Genomic DNA, 18,691 nt, shown 5'->3' on the forward strand with positions numbered 1-18,691 from the left:
CATGCACAAATTTTGTGCACTGGGCCTCTAGTATATATATTAAAGAATATAAACTGTAAGCACAGAGGGATTTTTGTCGGATTATTTATTGCTCTATTTCTAGTGCCTGGCATATATTAGGTGCTCAATAAGTATTTGTTGAATTAATAAACAATTTAATATACTCAAGAGGCTCAGAGAGGTTGAGTAACTTGCCCAAAGTCGCATTGCTCTTAAATGGTAAAACCTGATTTTAAACCCAGGTCTAGTGGAGGCCACAGCCTGTTCCATCCCCTGCCTCTCAAGTGAATGATGCAGAAAGTCACATTCCCCCATCTGTCCTTCATGAATACGGCACCGGGTCAACCCCGTAGATTACTCACCCTGGAGAGGACCCCGGCAAGAGTTCACAGCCAAGGTGGTTTCCCACTTCTCCAGCTCATACTTTGCGTGGTGCTCTCCCACCCCTTGAAGTGGAGAGTGCTGGGGAAAACAAATTCATCTAGGCTGGAACACGTGGGGCCGGATCACGGCTTCTCATGAGAGCCACTGCTACATTTTCAGGAATGTTATGAGTCAGTTGTTAACGCAGCCATTACTAAAAATAAAATTAAAAAGTATATGAACTTACCATTTAATAAATTACACTAAAAACAAAGATAATAAATACTCCAAATCCCTCACTTTCATCGTTATTTTACTGTCTTGTGCCATCTATGCTCTTAAAGTTATTTATGTTCCTGGTGTCTCTATGATGAAAATACTAGGATGGTGTCCCCCTAGACATCTCTTCCCAGCTCCACATTCAGTGATGTCACGTTGGTAGCTTGGGATCAGCCATGGTGGGAGTATTTACACTAGAGAAATTGGCAAATGCTGCGAACCAGGTCTTGTTTCTGTATGAATGACCCAGAATAAAACATTTACCAGCATATAAAACATTTACCAGCATACTATGGCTGGATTACAACCGAGGATACGGTCACAAATCATACAGAATGGTTTTATGATTCTCCACTACACCTCTGGATAATTAAGAGAAAGCCAGCTTCACTCAAAAAAGACATCTAACTTAAAAACAAAAACAAAAACAAAAAAAACAGCACCAGCTTGGCCCAGCCGGTGTGGCTCAGTGGTTGAGTGTTGATCTATGAACCAGGAGGTCACAGTTTGATTCCTGGTTGAGGCACACACCCAAGTCTGGGCTCGATCCCCAGTAGGGGGCATGTAGGAGGTAGCTGACCAATGATTCTCTCTCTCCCTCTCTCCCTTCCTCTCTGAAATCAATAAAATATTTAAAAAACAAACAAACAAACACAGATCCAGCTTTAGACTTTCCAAGCCTCTCTGAGGAAGCATCCCTGTGGGAGGTAAAAAATTCAGGGCACGTTCTCAGCAGGGGCCTCCCTGACCACAGGGCTCAGGGAAGTGGCTTTCCCACAGACACCCAGCTCCCTTTGGAACTATCAAACCTGAGCCCTCTGAGTCATTGCCATGCGGGTCAGAGCCGGTCCCTTGTCTCTAATGAGCAGTTGGCATGATGCCCACGGATTCATCCTGGGCCCCTGCTGAGATGAAGTTGATTTAACCATACCCTGCTGTCCACACTGCCCACCCTTTGTCTCTGCTTGTCACACCTCTGGTGGGTGTCTCCAGGGTTAGAGCGGAGACCATGAAAGGCAGAGAAGAGAAGCGGGGAAGTCCGCCTCAGGGAGCATGGCTGTCCCCGCTGGCCATCTCATTTACGCACCTCGAGAGTCGGGAGGATCCTTAATTAGTTCTGCATTCCCTCCTGGTGGAGTGGGACATTTGTGGAGAAGCCCCCTGGGTGCCATGGCTGTGGCTGGGCACCTGAGAGAGCATCTGATTTAACACTTTCCCTGCTTTACGGAGTAGGTATCACCCACCCTTTTGTGTGTGAAGAAACCCAGCCTCGCGCTGGGTGAGAGCCCTTCCCAAGGTCCAGCCGCCAGTGACTGGCCACGCCAGAATTACAGCACTTATGTCTCCGGCTACAGATTCTCGTGTTTTTACTGCGCTGCGCTTGCTGAAATAGATTCCCAGAATAAAGCCTGAGGCTTGGCTATGACTTCAGCAATCAGAGCTTAGGAGAGGACACTGGGGGCCTGGGGGGGAGCATAGACAAACGCAGGGGAGCAGGAAATGATGGGGCCACCAGAGAACACTAAACAGGCTGTAGGTTCCCATGGGAGAGGAATGAATTCATGTGGATAGAAGGGTGTGCGAACAGAGAGAGAGGTGCTAAGAAGGAGGGTGGGAGGGTGAGTGCATAGGTGGCTAGGGGCAAGGGTGAATGTGAAGATTGGGTGGGCAGAGGGATGGAAGGGTGGATAGAGAATAGTGGATGGTAGATGGGTGGAAGGGTGATGGGTGAGTGGGTGAACAGTGAATGGTGGTGGGTGGATAGGAGAAGATGAATGGATGGGCAAAAAGGAAGAAAAGGAAAGGATAGGGAAGGGGAGAGGAGAGGAGAGGAGAGGAGAGGAGAGGAGAGGAGAGGAGAGGAGAGGAGAGGAGAGGAGAGGAGAGGAGAGGTGGGTGAAGGGCAAACTGGCAGGTAGTAGGTGGCTAGGTGGAAGGGTGGCTAGTAAAGGTGGGTGGATGGGGAGAAAAGTAGACAGTGAAACGTGGGCAGGTGGAACTGGCCGCGTGGATGAGCATGAATATGCACACGTGGAAGGGTGATGGACGGCCATGTGGACAGTGGAAGATGAACATGTGGGGAGGTGGAGGATGGAAAGTGAACGTGGATGGACAGGAAGGGGTGATGGGGTGGGCAGGAGTGGGAAAGAGCGGGAAAGGGTTTGGCTAGTCGATGGTGAGGTGATTAGGCGGCAGAGCAGGTGTGCGGGCATGTGACAGCCTAAGGATGGAAACACCGAGAGAAGGAAGGGACGGAAGAGAGAAGAAATGAGGGGAAGGACGAGAGGGAAGGGCTCTTCCCAGCCGGTGTGCGCTACGGAGGCGCCCCCTAAGGACCGTGGAGAAAGAGCCCCCTCGCCCCCGTCCAAGAACCCACCACAGCCGGGCTTCCGGGGTGGCACCAGGCACTGACAGCTCAGCTTTCTGCAGGAGCTCAGCCCTTGGCAGCCCCTCTGTGTCCCTGGTCAAGAGCTCAGCTTCCTCCACCTCTCCTCCTCCCGCCTCCCACTTCCTGCCTCCGCCTCTCCCTCCTCCTCCTTCCACACACAGCAACCTTCTCTTGGCAAGAGGCTCGCTGGAGTTGAGCGGTGGGACCAGTTGCTTTGACCTTCTCTGTTCTTGGACATAATTACTGTTATCCCAGATAATCGCTTTGAAATAACTCCGTGTCATTACGCACCTTCGTGCTACTTTGCCCATTTATCTGTGAGCAGCCCTGTCCTGGGGAGCAGGGATTTGGACAGAGCAACCTGCTGAGCTGTTTTCCTCTCCTCCTCCTCCTCCTCCTCCTCCTCCCCCTCATCCCCCTCCTCCTTTTCCTCCTTCTCCTCCTCCTCCTCCTCCTCCCATGCACCACGCACCATGCACCATGCACCATGCACCATGACTGCCTTAACCCTTCCCGTCACTGCTCTAGTCACCATGGAATTCAAAAACTATGACAAGCAACCCCTCCAGCCGGGGGCCAGGCACCTCCAGAGCCATGAGGAGCCAGTGGGCCCAGGCAAGGACCCTCGTACCATGTTGGTCAGGATACAAGTTCTGAGTGGCTGGGAGTAGGTAGAAGTCAGAGAGGAGTCTACAGCCAAAGGCAAGAGCTGTGCAGTCTAGGGAAAAGGCCAAGGTCAGATCCAAGACAGGGAACCAGGAGGCAAGTCCAAGGTGAGGAGCCTCATTGTGGGGGGAGGGGTGTCTAGAGCACTGCAAGGCACAGGGCCAAGGTGGAGGCGACTTGAATGAACCTGACCAGGAAGGGACACTTCCTTGGGGACCGAAGAGCCCCACCCTCCAGACGAGCCCCATCATAGAGGCGGATCTTGGTCTGCAGCAGGGATGAAGGTGCAGACAGGCCTGACCCAAGGAGAGAACTCCAGCTCCCCCTGTCTCCTAGGAGGTGTGGCCCCAGCCTCCCTGGGCACTCTCTCCGTCTAGGACTGGCCTGCTTGGAACATGGACTTTGAATCCTGGCGACATCGCAGAGTAGCTGTGTGATCTGGGAAAAGTGACTTAACCGCTCTGAACCTCGGTTTCCCTCACCTGTAAAGTGGAGAAAACTGCTGCACCCACAGCAATAGGGTGGTCGAGAGGATTGCATGCACTCACGCTCCTCGTTAGCAAAGTGGCCAAGGCTAGCAACTGCTCAACAAATGGAAACCGAGGAACAGCACGCCCAGTGCCCTCCCACCCCTGATCACCGTCAAAACACCCCTCCTGCCACACCGGACCCTGGGCTCCGATCCTCACCTTCTCATTGGCTCCCATTGGGCTCCACCTGTTCCAGTATCAGCAACACCCATCAGCTCCGCCTTGGGACCCAAAACACACGTGTGGGGGCTGGGAGTTTAGACAGGAGGGAACGCTGAGCCACTGGCATCAGGCAGCCTGGAGGTCAAGGCCAGGGAAGCCAGCTGAGGGAGGTGAGGCAGGCAGGGTCCAGCCGGTAAGCCTGATGCCCCATTCACAAAGGAGGCACTCCCAGCGGAGTGTAGGAGGGTTTGTCTATCCTGTCCTCAGAGCTTCCTAGTCCTTCCTGCCTGCCTCAATCCCTGTTTGCTGCCTCGTCACCTGCCCATGGATTTGGCTAACTCTCCAATCTCTGCCAACCTGGCCTGACTCCAGCTTCCAGTTTGTCCGCATTGCACATGGCCATGCCAGGTGAATGGGTGAGACTGATGTGGCCATTACGAGGAGTATTCATGACTGGGGAGCACAAGGGGGCACTCAAACTGGATGGCTTTGCCATTGAAGCTGGGCCCTGCTGCGGGCATCTTCTCTCTCCTTTATCGTCATTACGCCTTTCCATTACAGCCTTTAAACCTGTCCCCTTGCTTGCAACACACCATCACTCCTGAGCTGCTAGGCTCAGCTGCCCGGGAGAGGTGCGAGGAGAAGGAGGGACACCAACGAAGTCTGAGGACAGCCCAGCGGCTGAGAGCCTCCAGGGAACTTAGGAGGGAAGCCAAGACCTCAAGGCTCTCCTCCTACAGGAAGCCCTCCATGATTTAAACGTGCCCAAATAAGATTAGTCAGAGTAGCTACCATGATTTGGGTGCTCACAGCCAAGTACCATATTTTAACTCACTTAAATAATATCCCTTTGTTTAGCCCTAAAAAAGGCTCCGAGAGGTCACATAGCTTGGAGGCGGTGGGGCAGGAATTCCAACCAACCAAGTCCATGTGACTCTGAAGCCCGTGCTCTTCCCACTGAGCCACGCTGCCCACCATGTGTCTCAGAGGTTTTAGCAGGTTTCTCAGTGACTGAAAACGATGTCAAGGCTTTTAATCCTTTTCTACCCTCTTCTCCATAGCACCAGGCGATTCCAAGGGCCGGGATGGCACTGCCTCACTAGACCGGGGTCTCCTTGTGGCTGTAAGCGGTGCCTCTCCTGGAAGAGCAGTAGTTCTGTGGATGGGAACTGTGTCTCCTCCGTGGGACTGGGAGTACCAGCTCTCCCCCCTCCCCCTCCCCCCCGCCCCCCCTCCCCGCCCCCGCTCGGCCTGCCTTCCTCTGCCCTCCATCTGTCAGCTACTGGATGAGGGAGGCCGCGGGGCCCCAACTTCCCCTCCCAGCAGATGGCCCCAGCACTGTCCCTTCCCAGGGTCCCCTCCGGTGCCTCCTTCTCTTCGAGGCAAAGAGCACATCGATCATCTCACTAACGGGTGCTGTGCACTCACAGGCGCGGTGCCCCAGCCTCTCCCACCGACAGCTGGAGAGACGGGACTCTGCACGCCTGTGTGCGCCGGGAGGGGCGGGCAGAGGGGCAGCGAGCCCAGTCCTCCCTCCCATGGCCTCTCCAAGCCCACACCTGGGCCAGGCCATGGGCGGAGTGTAGGAGGGTTTGTCTGTCTCCAGTTCCACTCATAAGAGAGCGGTGGGGGGGGGGGGGGGGGGGAGAGAGAGAGAGAGAGAGAGAGAGAGAGAGAGAGAGGGGGGGGGAGCTCTAACCCCCAACCCCCATCCTCTCCCTCCCCACCCCCCCACCCCCATCCTCTCCCCCTGTCCCCCCCACCCCCCCACCCCCCACCCCCGCACAAATACTGATCCAAAAGCCCTGCCTGGGATTCTCCCGCATCTAACTTACCAGCTGCCTGGCTTCAGTCCGTCTCCTCCCTGCGTCAGCTCAGCAGTCTCTGCCCCAGCCTGGCCCTGGCCCTGCTGCTCCGCGAGTTTCCCCATCTGCAAAATGGGATGACAACCCTCCTGAGGAGGGATCAGCTGAGCTTCTGGAGTCTCCGTGTCCGGAAGGGGCTGGTTCGGGCTGCGGCCCGTGGCCAGAGGCACCTGCCAGGCTGGGATGCCGGCACCCCTGCACCCAGGCAGGACGCTCCCGGCCAGGGCGACAGGAGCCTTGGAGGCCAGGACGCACCCGGGTGGGGTCTTTCTTGTGTTTTGGAGGGAGACACATTGAGGTTCAAATCCTGCCTCTGGTATCTATGAAACATCAAGTGTTTAAAACCCTTGACCCGCAGTCCCGCTCCTAGAATCGATCCTCGGACATAAAAAGCGCCATTACCGAGGGACATCCACCCGAGGGTGGCTCTCGCTGTTGTAAGAGCAGAAACCTTGAGGAACCGGGGGGAGGGCGGGGGGGGCGGCCATCACAGGGGGCTGATTGAAGGCGCTATGGTGATCCATCCTGTCGGCTACCAGAAAACTATAAGAGAAATAACTTACGTCTGTTGTATTGACCCGAGATGCACAGAATATATTGTCAAGCAAAAATTATATTGCTAAGGAAAACATATAGTAAAGAAAAACAAAGTTAGGGCGTGGCATGGATAGAGCCCCCACATATCCCCCAATGCCTCCACGTGTGTGTGGATACGTTGTATGTATTTATAGATATGGGAGGATATTGATTACCTCGGCGGGAGGCCATGCAGAGGACAGGAAATGAAAGAAGGTTGAGAAAGCCTAATCATATTTTATGTACTTTAGTACATTGTTCAAATTGTGTGAATGAGCATATATTTAAAACATAAAGCAACAGCAATTTTTAAAACTCCCATCTCTGTTACTGATGTGCGGTAGGATTTGGCTATGTCACGTCACTGAGCCTCAGTTTCTTCATCTGTAAAATGGAAATAGCAATGTCTGGCTGCAGACTCACTGTGTGGATTGAAGAGACCATGGCACAGAGTAAGCTCATTTCCCTGGAAAGGGGGGGGAGGGGAGAAAGAGAGGTCACGCCCCTGTAACCAGTGCCCCAGCTCCCCTGGGGCAATCATTCTCCTGTGGGGATGATTCTGCCTTCATTCCTCTCCACAGATACTACCCACCCTCCCTGCCTTCCGCTTAGCATAGGGAATGCTCAGCCGGCCTCCATCATTTTGCTGCCCAACGACCTAGACAAATGCCCATCCCTCTCCGACCTCATGTGGCCCCACCAGGTGAAGGCAGAAGTCTCCCGCTGACCTCCTCAGTGTGGTGCACCCCGTGTGCCTGCCTTTCCCCGTGTACCTGCCAAGCCGGCCTGACTCAGGCGTGGGCAGGCCCTCCGGGAGCTGAGGATGGCGCGTGAGGGAGGGAGAGGACAGAGTCCTTGAGTCAACATTACGCGGAAGCTCAGAGCGCTGCCCCGCAAAGCTCACCTGAGACTTCTGACAGCAGCAGAGGAAGCCGGAGGTGCTGTGCAAACACAGCCCGCGCGCTGCCGCCCCCGGGGACTGGGGTTAAATTCTGGGCTTCTTCGTGGAGGAGCTTAGAGATTTGCTGGATCTCACTAAGAAAGGAAGGCAGACAGGAAAGAATAGGAAGAGGAGGAAGATGAAAGTAGGAGGAGGGAGAAGAGAGGAGGAAGGAGAGGAGGAGAAAGGAGAGGAGAGACCCCTCCTCCATGTCCTCTCCCTGGAGAGCCAGAGAAACACCCACTTCCTGGAGATCAGGTGGGAATGTGGACACCCAGGGGTGCCTTCCGGGAGCAGTGACCCTGCCCAGCACCAGGCTGGACACTGGAGACCCACGTACACAGATGCTGATGCTGAGGCGCTGGACGAGGTCTGGTGAGTCTATGATGGCCCCGGAGCTTAGACGGTGCCCTGAGGCTCCGGGAGGGAGGGCAGCGCTGAGTCCACTGAGCGTAAGGCCAAAATGGCCGAGATGACCTGGAACTGCCCACGATGACATTTTCTGCCCTCCGGCAGCAAGGGAGCTGGGGACCGAAATCCGGTTCAGCGGGAGGAAGATAAAGTTGGTATTTGGCACACCAGGGTGTTTACGTGGCTTAAAAATGTATACTCGCAATATGCACAGCCCCCAGATTTGACAATAATACACAGAACTGCTGGGTGAAGAGTAGCCCCAAAGCCTCGCCCACTCAGCCTCCCTCTTGCCCCTCACGGAGGCTCTGGCAACACCAGGCCACATGGGGGATCCCTGCTCCCGGCCGTCTGTCTTTCCCCAAGTCTGAGTTGTCACCACAGATCGGAGCAGCTTCCATCCCCAGGGCCTGCGCCAGGGGCAGGACTAGGCGAGCACACATCCATTCAGCACCCGGGGCTTTCCCCCGGCCATGCAGAGTGGTCCCTGCCGGGGTCTCTCAGCCTCGGCACGGTCACACTCAGCTGGCTCATTCTCTGTTGTGGGGTCGTTCTGTGCGTCATCGGATGTTTAGCAGCATCTCTGGCCTCCACTCACCAGTACCAGGGGCTGCTGTCAGGGCACCTTGCCTCCTGGGCCTCCCCAGGGCTGCTGGGCATGGCAGCTTGCTTCCCCCAAAGCCACTGACGCAAGAGCCATAGCGCCGTAGGACCTAGCCTCAGAGTGACATGCCATCACTTCCGCCGTTTTCCGTCGGTCACCCAGACCACCTCTGACACTGAAAGGCGACTACACGAGGGTGTTACACCATTTTGGAGTCTGGTTCCACGTCCCTCCAAGCCACACCTCTCCCCACTCCACAGTTCCAAGCAACACCCCTGGAACGCAGAACGACTACAGTTCCCAGCAGCCCATGCATGCCTCTGTGCCTCTGCACATGCTGTTCCCTCAGCCTAGAAGGCTCTTCCCTCACATCTCAGCCCAGCCAGGTGTGTATCCATGTTTAAAGACTCAGATAATTATTGGATTTCCAGAAAGCTTGTCTGACCTTTCTAGGCCAGCTTAGGTATCTTTCCTTTGCTTATGCAACTGGCATAGCAATTAAATGGCCACTAGTGAGAATGATAGTAACTAACATTTATTGAGCATTTACTATATTCCAGATACTATATTAAAGGCTTTTATGTAATAACTCATTTGGTCTCCCAACTGTCCCATGAGGTAGATGCTGTTTTACAGACGAGGAAACTGAGGCTCAGAGAACATAATTTGCCCAAGGTCACACAGCTGTTAAGCAGCAGAGTCCAAAGTTGAACCCCAGCTGTCTGACTCTTATCCATGATTCATACCATGCTAGGTCTCCTTGGCCTTGAACTCCAGACAGATGGGGTTTTAACTGACTTATCCCTGTGTATCAACAGCCCAGGACATGCTGGGCCTGCACTAAAAAAAGAAGGAAAGGTTTAAGAGGAAGGAAGGAAACGAAGGAAGGTGGAGGAGGAGACAGGCTTTGACCCAGGCCTGATGGGTGGGGACTCGGGCAGGATTCTGAGCAGGCAGCCTGGGTCCACCCACCCTGTCAGCCCATCCTCCTCTCAGAAAACTGAGACTCCCACGGTCCCAGCCTGTTCGCCAAGCCCTTCCCCCAGTGGCTGGAGGCAGAAAAGCACTCTCCGTAGTGTATTCCTACAGGCTTTTGTTACTGGTTCTTAATTTTTATGTTTGCTTAGCCACTTGTCCTATTAAAGGAATAATTTAATTGACTCCAAGAAATGTAATTAATTTTAATTTTTCATTGTAATTCATTGTTGAATGCTGTGTTAATAATTATTGAGTATCCTAATGCCCAGTCGCTGTCCTATAATCGGATAATTAAACGCGTGCACGGAGACACTTCATCTTCAAGTGCTTCCACATCACTCCGGTCTCCGGAGCGAGGCCTCCCTGACTCACCAACAGTGCGCACACAGAGGCTCTTCCTTCTTGAAGCTTCTCTCCCTTCAGAGAAGGATGGGGTGGTGCAGACGTTGGCAAAGAGCTTTGCAGTGGGAAGAGAAGAGGGCACTGCAGCCTCGGAGGGGGGAGAAATCCCTGGAGAGGTACCCTGTGCCCTCGGCTCAGCCCTCCCCTGGCCACATGGCCTCTCTGTGACCTGGGACACGCAGGTTACTTTCTGAGCATTTGCCATGCCCACTGCCTGCAATGATTCTTGATGGTGGGGTCATGTTAGTGATCAAGACAGACAAAATGATTCCCTGATGGGGCTTAAATTCTAGAAGAGAGAGTTAGACCCTGGTGGATGGATGGATGGATAAATAGGTGGATGAATGGGTGGATGGGTGGGTGGGTGGGTGGATGGATGGATGGATGGATGGATGGATGGATGGATGGGTGGATGGATGGATGGATAGGTGGATGGGTAGGTGGGTGGATAGATGGATGGATAGATGAATGGATGGATGGACAGATGGACAGGTAGATGAGTGGATGGACATATGGATAGACAGATGGGCAAGCAAACAAATGAATAAGTAAATTCAAAGAGTATCAGTGCTCAGAAGAAAATAAAACAAGATATGGCGAGCACAATTGGGAGAGGCTGCTTTTCAGCTAGACTGTCCAGAAAAGGCTTTTAACCAGTTAACTGCCCTGCGTCCAAAACGGAAACCTTCCCCATAAGCCAAGATATTTTGAATTTAATTTAAAAAATCAATTTTCAATGAACATTATAAAAATAAATATATTACTCACAATTGAATATTTTCAGCTGAAAATTCTCACGAAAAATGATTTTCAAGTTGGTCAGGACTGCCAGTTAGGGAAAACATTTTTTTTTTTAATAGATGCACGTGGCATGTGGGGAAGGTCTGATGCTTCTGGCGTACAATGGGTGAAGCTCAGAGGAGGTGACATTTGCCCTGAGGTCTGTATTTCCACAGGGAGTCTGCTTGATGACGGTCCCTGCATCCATCCTCTCTTCTGTCCACCCCAGGCTCTGGGAGAGAATGACATGTTTGCATCCTTGAAAGGGACAAGAGTGGGAGGTCTTCGAACTTGTCACCCCCATCCCTGCCCGTTTCTAACAGGCAGCAGGTCTGGGGACGTGGGACCGGCTCCTCCCTCCTCTGCAGTTGGGCTCCTGCCTCCTCCACCTGCAGGTGGAGTCTGAACCTGACCTAGGAGTTGGGGGTGAGGGTTAGGGTGCAGGAAAGAAGCCTAGCCCACAGGGAGAGCACTGTGACCCCACCCAGTGGTCCCCAAGGGCCAGAATGTGACCAGTTCACCACCCTGACCCAGAGGCTATATGGCTGAAACAGGGCTGAGAATCAAGGTGACACAGGACCTACCATCTCCTGAAGACCTACTATGTGCTGAGGGCTGGCCCAGTAGTCTATGGGTACCACCTCCGTGAATCTCCTTCAAAATCCCCTATGTGAGCAATAGCCTCTCCATTCCACACACGAAGAAAGGAAACCAGGGGGCGAACATTTAAATAACATGTCCCCAAAAGGCCAGGGAGCTCGCATTACAGCTGGGCCTTATTGCTCCCCTTCTCCTAGTGTATTCCTTCAACTCACACTTATTGAGCGCCTGCTGTATATCTCGCGAAGAAGCCAGCTGGGGCCCCTGCCCTCCTGGAGTCCCACAAATGCTCGGGGAGCCTGCTGTTCCCTGGGGACATGGGGTTAGTGAGGGGCCAGAGCCCCCAGAAGACTTGGGAGGGGCTCCCTGCTGGGGAGCAGGGGGCGGGGGGCGGCGTGAAACACCAGCCCTTGATCCCTCCACCCTGAGCTGGTCTTTGGGGTCAGGCACCACCATCTCAGGGGAGGGCAAGGGGCAGACCCTGTCTTGCCTCAGGTCATATAGGGAATGCCATCTGTCCCCACAGTCCCGGGGGGCTGAGACCCTTCCCCACCCCAACAGGTGCTCCAGAAACGAGGGCCCAGCATCTTCCTAATTTGCACATGTAAGCAGGCACCTGCTGCATCCGCACCCTGCGCACTTAAATATACAATTTACTTGGAGGAATTACACACTGCTGGCTGCTTTTAGACTCGAGAAAGGCCCCCCACAGAACCGCTTCCTCTCCTCAAGTAGCGTCATCTCTGCAGAGACGCAGTCCAATCCCCTAATTGCAGCATCTGTGCTGGGAGGGCTGGGCCGGGCCGGGCTCCAGGCTCTTCCCCGGCAATCGGGCTTTTAACTCCACATCCCCACCTGCAGGGCTCTGGCTGGGCGGCCCTCCCACTCTCATCCCACAGCTGCTGCCCTCCGCCTGGCTAGACACCTCCTTCCTCGACTCTCTCCCCTTTAATACACGTGGTGTTAACCACTCAGCCCATGAGGGGGGCCGAGCCCTGGATTTGGGGTCAGTGAGAGCTCTTTGAAATCCTGCCTCTTGGAGAATCTTCTTCTCCTTTCTCCCAGCCACCTTTCTTAGTTCCCCTCAAAGACAAGAATGCGGGTACATGTCAGTTATGACGGAGGCCCACCGTCCCCGCCCTGCTGGCTGAAGGTCACTCCTGGAACACTGACCGCTGGGCACATGGGGTGGCCTGTGCTCAGGCAGGGCTGCAGTGTGCCTGGGAGTGTCTGCAGGCACCTCCCCCCACACCCGCCTCACCTCCCTGCAAGGTGGTGGCTGATGCAGCACCTAGCACATAGTAGCTGCTCAGTGAACAGCTGCAAGAGCTGCCCCACCCCCCCACCCTGTAAATGGCCTCATTTAAAGTTTTGATCGCATTAGGATTAGGACAAAAGGGAAATGTCTGAGTCTGAGGTTGGGTTCTTAATGTGTCCCAGGTCACTCACGAGCATCCTCCACATGGGTTGGAGCCTAGCCAGCCACGGGAGGCGGAGACCAGGGCCCTGGCCCCTAAGGAAATACATCTCCAGCCCCTTCTTCTGTGTCTAGACCGCTCCCTCTGCCCCACCTCCCACCAGCCCCGGGGGTCTGTCTGCACACTTCCCTCCCTGCTATCCCATCTATAGTCTGATCAGCCTCCCCCATAGTCCAGCCTACAGAGGCAGCTGGTTCTCCCTGGGTGAGGCTCCACTTCTTCCCCCCCTCCTCCCCCCGCTTACACCTGAGCCTCCTCTCACTCCTAGGCAATCTCAGGGACCCTGGGTGGTCTCTACCTGGGCAGGAGAGTGGTCAGCAATTCACTGGCACCTGCCCAAGTCACCACCCTGCTTCTTCCTGTTTCGACATTCACAGCCACCTCTCCTGGCCCGCAAGTTCCCAGTTGGGATCGGAGCATCTGGGTTCCACACTCAACTCATCAGAGTAGCAGAGGACCCAGGGGAAGCCGAGCAGGCTGGCTCATGCCGCTCTGACCAGTGAGTCACACACCTTTGCCACCCTCCTCAGACACGGACAGAGCTCTGAGCCCGTTACCTCAGCCCCTTGGAGATGTCCCAATGCCTCGATCTAATCCTACAAGTTCCACTGAGGGCCCCTTTGCACTGACTGATCAGAGGGACTGGGAAGGTCAGCCAAGGCATCCTCACTGAGGACCAGCTTTGTGCTAGGCCCACTGTTCCTGGGTAACAGTGAACAAAGAAGTCCTCGTGTACAGGAGCTGATGTGCTCAGGTCAGTGGAGAAGGAGTGTGGGAGTGGAGGCAGACGATAAACAAGCGAACGAACGTCACCTCAGGTCTTGGTAGGCAGTCTATAGAGGGGGAAAGAGCAGGCTGATTTGACAGTGCAACTAGCTGGGGGGTGGGAAGTACATGACAAGGTGACATAGCTGAGGCCATTATACGAGGCCTCAGGTAAGCGGGAATCTGGGGACACATATTTAGTGAGAAGAAGAGGGAGCAGCATGTGCAAAGGTCCTGAGGTGGGGCTGCTTGAGGTATGTTTGAGTAACTGGATGTTACAATGGAACAATTTTGGATGAGGCTCGAAGACAACAGATTCCAAACTCGCCTGTATGCCAAGATGAGGTGTGAGACCCCCCCAAACAGGATTTGCAAAAGAGGTGATGAGGATTATAGCCCTTAGCTTATCACGCTTAAAGGGGGTTAGAAAGGCCGAGAGGGGGCTGGAGATGAAGAAGGGAGTTTGGGGGAGGGCTGATGGAATTCTGAGATACCCTTCTACCAAGAGAGAAGGGGGGGCTGCCCTTCCCTCAAGCCCAGGGACGGGGTTTGCAGCAAGACCAGTTGGAGAGCTAGATATGCATTCCCTGGGAGCTTGGGCAGTAGGTGCACAACAGTGATGTGAAACCTCATCAATGTTAGGGTTGCCAAAGAAGGAATGCACGAGGCCAAAGTGGTGAGGGATTATGAATCTACTAGAGGCCCAGTGCACGAATTCGTGCACCAGTGGGGTCCCTTGGCCTGGCCTGCGGATCAGGATCGGGCAGAAACGGGCTCTCTGACATCCCCCGAGGGGTCCCAGATTGGAAGAGGGTGCAGGACAGACTGAAGGACCCCACCAGTGTACAATAGGGGCCAGGGAAGGACACGGGAGGGCCCCAGGGTGTGTCTGGCCTGTTGTGCTCAGTGCCGATCAGCCAGACCCCAGCAAGCAAGCTAACCTACCGGTTGGAGCATCTGACCCCTGGTGGTCAGTACACATCATAGCTAGCAGTTGAGCAGCCTTAGCATATCATTAGCATATTATGCTTTGATAGGTTAAACGGATGACCGGACACTTAGCATATTAGGCTTTTATTATATAGCATGAGATCATCTGCAAACCAGATGGGCTCAGCCCCGAAATGGCATCAGGACCCAGGGATGGGGAGTCAGAGGTTTTAAAGGACTCTGAGCGGGCCTTTCTCCTTGGGGAGCTCTCTGGATTCTGGGAAAGTCCGGAGGGGAGAGATAATAGTCTTAGCAAATGGAATGTGGTCTAAGCGAAAGGGAAAGTTCGTTGTGACGTGGCCTAAAGATCAGTTCCCCGGGGAGGGGTATCAATTCAATTATTTCATCAAACCTAATAATTACAAAGCAGCTAGAGATGAATGACCAAGGTGGAGGACCCCATAAGAAGCCAAGGGAGCTGCAGGTGGGGGTGATTAACCTAACACGAGGTCCTGGGGTGGAGGGGGCCTAATCCAATCTGACTGGTGTCCTTATAAGAAGAGGAGATTAGGACACACAGAGACACCAGGGGGCAGGCACAGAGGAAGGACCAGGTGAGGACAGGGAGAAGGCACCACCTGCAAGCCAAGGAGAGAGGCCTCAGAGGAAAGCAACCTGCTAACACCTTGATCTTGGACTTCTAGCCTCCAGACTATGAGAGAATAAAGGTGTGCTGCCTAAGCCCCCCAGTCTGTGGTGTTTGACTCAGACACTCTACCAAGTTCCAGGAAGGAAGACTAAGGGGCATAGCGGGCCATGGCAAGGGGCAAATGTTCCTAAACTCCACGCCTCTTTGCCCAGGTTGGATGCCCAGGCTGAGGCTCAGAACCATGGAAGCTCCATCACCTGGAGACAAAGGCACACTCCTCAGCCAGCATTCAGGGTCCCAGATTCACTCCCATCACCCACCCACTTCCTGGGAACTTTCCATTCTTTTCTAAAAAAATACATATATTTTTATTGATTTCAGAGAGGAAGGGAGAGGGGGAGAGAGATAGAAACATCAGTGATGAGAGAGGATCATTGATTGGCTGCCTCCTGCACACCCCACACTGGGGATCGAGCCTGCAACCTGGGTATATGCCCTGACCGGGGATCAAATCATGACCTCCAGGTTCATAGGTCAATGCTCAACCTCTGAGCCAAGCTGGCCAGGCCCACCTTCCATTCTTGAGGGAACTGCCAGCCAGCCTTCTAACTCTGGGCTCTTCTCTGCACCTTGGCACAGGCCGTTTCTTCTGCCTTAATGCCTGGCCTTGTCTAACCCCAGCCCTTCCTCCAAAAGTAGGCCAACAGCACCTCCTCCAAGAAGCCTTCCCAGACCAGCAGCTGCCACAGGGCTCTGGGCTTCCCTAGTGTCATGCGCAGTTTCCGGTAGTTTTCTCCTCTGAACTGTGAGGGTCTAGAGCTGAGGCTGGCTGTGCGTGCCCTTCCGTGTCCCAAGGGTATGACAGAGTGCTTGGAACCTGGGTATATGGAAGGAGGCATAGCAGGAAGGAATATGGAGAGGCCTAGAACCGTCCTCCCAAAAATGCACGCTCACAGGAGCTCATTGCAGACTGAGAGCTGGTGGGGACCTTGGAGACCTGCTCCTCCAACCTCCTCCTCTGCACATGGGGAAGCTGAGGCCCAGGGAGGGGAAGTGACTGGCCATGGTCACAGAGGTTAGAAGCCCCTGGGGCCCCAGACCCCCATCTCCCAGCCCAGTGCTCCCTGCACGGTGTTGTGCTCTCACCAGCCCTCTCTCGGTCCCCTTGACAAGTGGAGTTTAATTATTTACGACGGCGCTTTACAGCTGCGGGTGAACCCACCAGAACATATTTTGTAAAAGTAATGAAGGCTCAGTAATGCGAGACCTCGCTACCGCTCCCGTCACTAAATCTTGGCCCAGGAGTCGGCCAGACTGCGTAGGCATTTCCCCCTCTCCTCCCTTCCAGAGAATTACAGGGTTTGCAGATTAGGGGTGGTTGCGGCACAAGGCGTATCGAAGGCATTTTTTCTCATTTGGGGGAAAGAACTGGGCTTTGTGGAAGCAGAGTCTGACTCTCCTCCTGAGTGATGATCACAATGGCGTGTCAGCGACAGGAGTGTCCCACGAGGCAGGCAGGCAGGATGCCGTCACAGAGCCCGTGCTGTGCCACTCGTCCTGGAGGGCAGAAGAGACGCGGTGACAGTGGAACTGAGGACAGAGGCAGGCCTGGGAGTCAGCAACACACGTCTCTGCTCCGCCTCTCTAGGCCTCAGTTTCCCCATCTGTAAGTGAGGGAGCTGGAAGAGACGATGCCTCTCCTATTCCCTTTCACAGCATTCTACCCTTTCTCCTTTTCTTTTCTTAATATACTAGAGGCCCGATGCACGAAATTCGTGCAAGGGGCTCAGCCCTTGCAGCTGCGGCGGCTTGCCTCGACCCTCGCAGCCCTGGCTTTGTCCGGAAGGTCTTCTGGAAGGAGGTCCGGAAGGTCATTTGGCTGTCCCATCTAATTAGCATATTATGCTTTTATTATTATAGATTTTTATTGATTTCAGAGAGGAAGGGAGAGGGGGAGAGAGAAACATCAATTATGAGAGAGAAGTGCACGCCCCCTACTGGGGATCCAGCCTGTAATCCGGGCATGTGCCCTCACCAGGAATCGAAGCCTGACTTCAGGGCATATACCCAGGTTGCAGGCTCGATCCCCAGTGTGGGGTGTGCAGGAGGCAGCCAATCAATGATCCTCTCTCATCACTGATGTTTCTATCTCTCTCCCCCTCTCCCTTCCTTTCTGAAATCAATAAAAATATATGTATTTTTTAAAAAAAACAGATCGATGCTCAATCACTGAGCCAAACTAGCCGGGCAGACTTAGCTCCAGTTTGCAGATGAGGCAGAGAAAGATCAAGTGGCCCGTCCAAGGTCGCAGTGCTGGAGGGCAACAGTCAGGACTCGAACCCAGGCTCCCTGACCCCAGAGGACACGCCTTTACTGCCTCTCTGCAAGCTTTGCACTGGCCGTTTAGAATGGGCCCGGCGCTGTGATGGGCACCATTCACAGTCTTCCCAGTAATGGCGAGGTGTGTCTCCTCATCCTCGCTGATGAAGGGGAACACGGAGGCTCACTGTGAACCCAGATGTGGGACCTGGGTTTCCCACCTAACGAGATTGAGCTGGGCAGGTGATGGTGTTTGGAGTCAGACTGAAGAGGAAGGGAGAGAGATGGACCAGTAGAAGGTGTGTGAGGTGGAGGAAGGTGGTGGAGGCATTTAGACGGAGGCTGTGTTTGGAACATTCCAGCATTTGGGAGGAAGGGTGCGAGCCTTAAAAAATGGGATCTGAGGTGGGAAGCTCTGACAGTGAGCCCCTCGTGGACAGGAGCCATTCATCTGTGAATCTCCACTGCCCAACACATAGTAGGTGCTCAATAAATGGAAGCAAGGGTTGTCAAATAAGGGGACCCAATTTGGACCTTGTTCTGCTACTGATAAGTGGGCAACCTGGAGTGTACTCTGTCACCTCTCTGGCCTTCTTCCTTACCTCTTTAATCAGGCCCATCTGCCCACGGCAGGCAGTTCTACCAGGCTGCTCCCTAATACATAATCCTGCCGGTGAGAGGCTCTCAAATATCCAAGAAAGCCAGTTCGATCAATGCGCTCACAAGACCATGCCATTGCACTCACTCAATGCCAGAAAATCCTGCAGGCAGCTAACCTACATGCGCCCTGCCGGATGCCAGAGCCACACACTTCTGCTCGGTCCTCAGGAGAGAAGGAAGAGCTGGCTGGCCCTTCTCTGTAAATTACAGTGCTCTCGGGGAAGGAAGATTCAATCCTTCATTCATTCAACAAACACTGATTGAACAGGCACTATGTGCTGGCACTGTTCTAGGCACCGGGGACACAGCAGGGAACAACAGAAAGTCTTGTCTTCATGGAGCTTC

The sequence above is a fragment of the Cnephaeus nilssonii genome, assembly GCF_951640355.1.
Source record: "Cnephaeus nilssonii genome assembly, chromosome: 7".
Taxonomy (NCBI): domain Eukaryota; kingdom Metazoa; phylum Chordata; class Mammalia; order Chiroptera; family Vespertilionidae; genus Cnephaeus; species Cnephaeus nilssonii.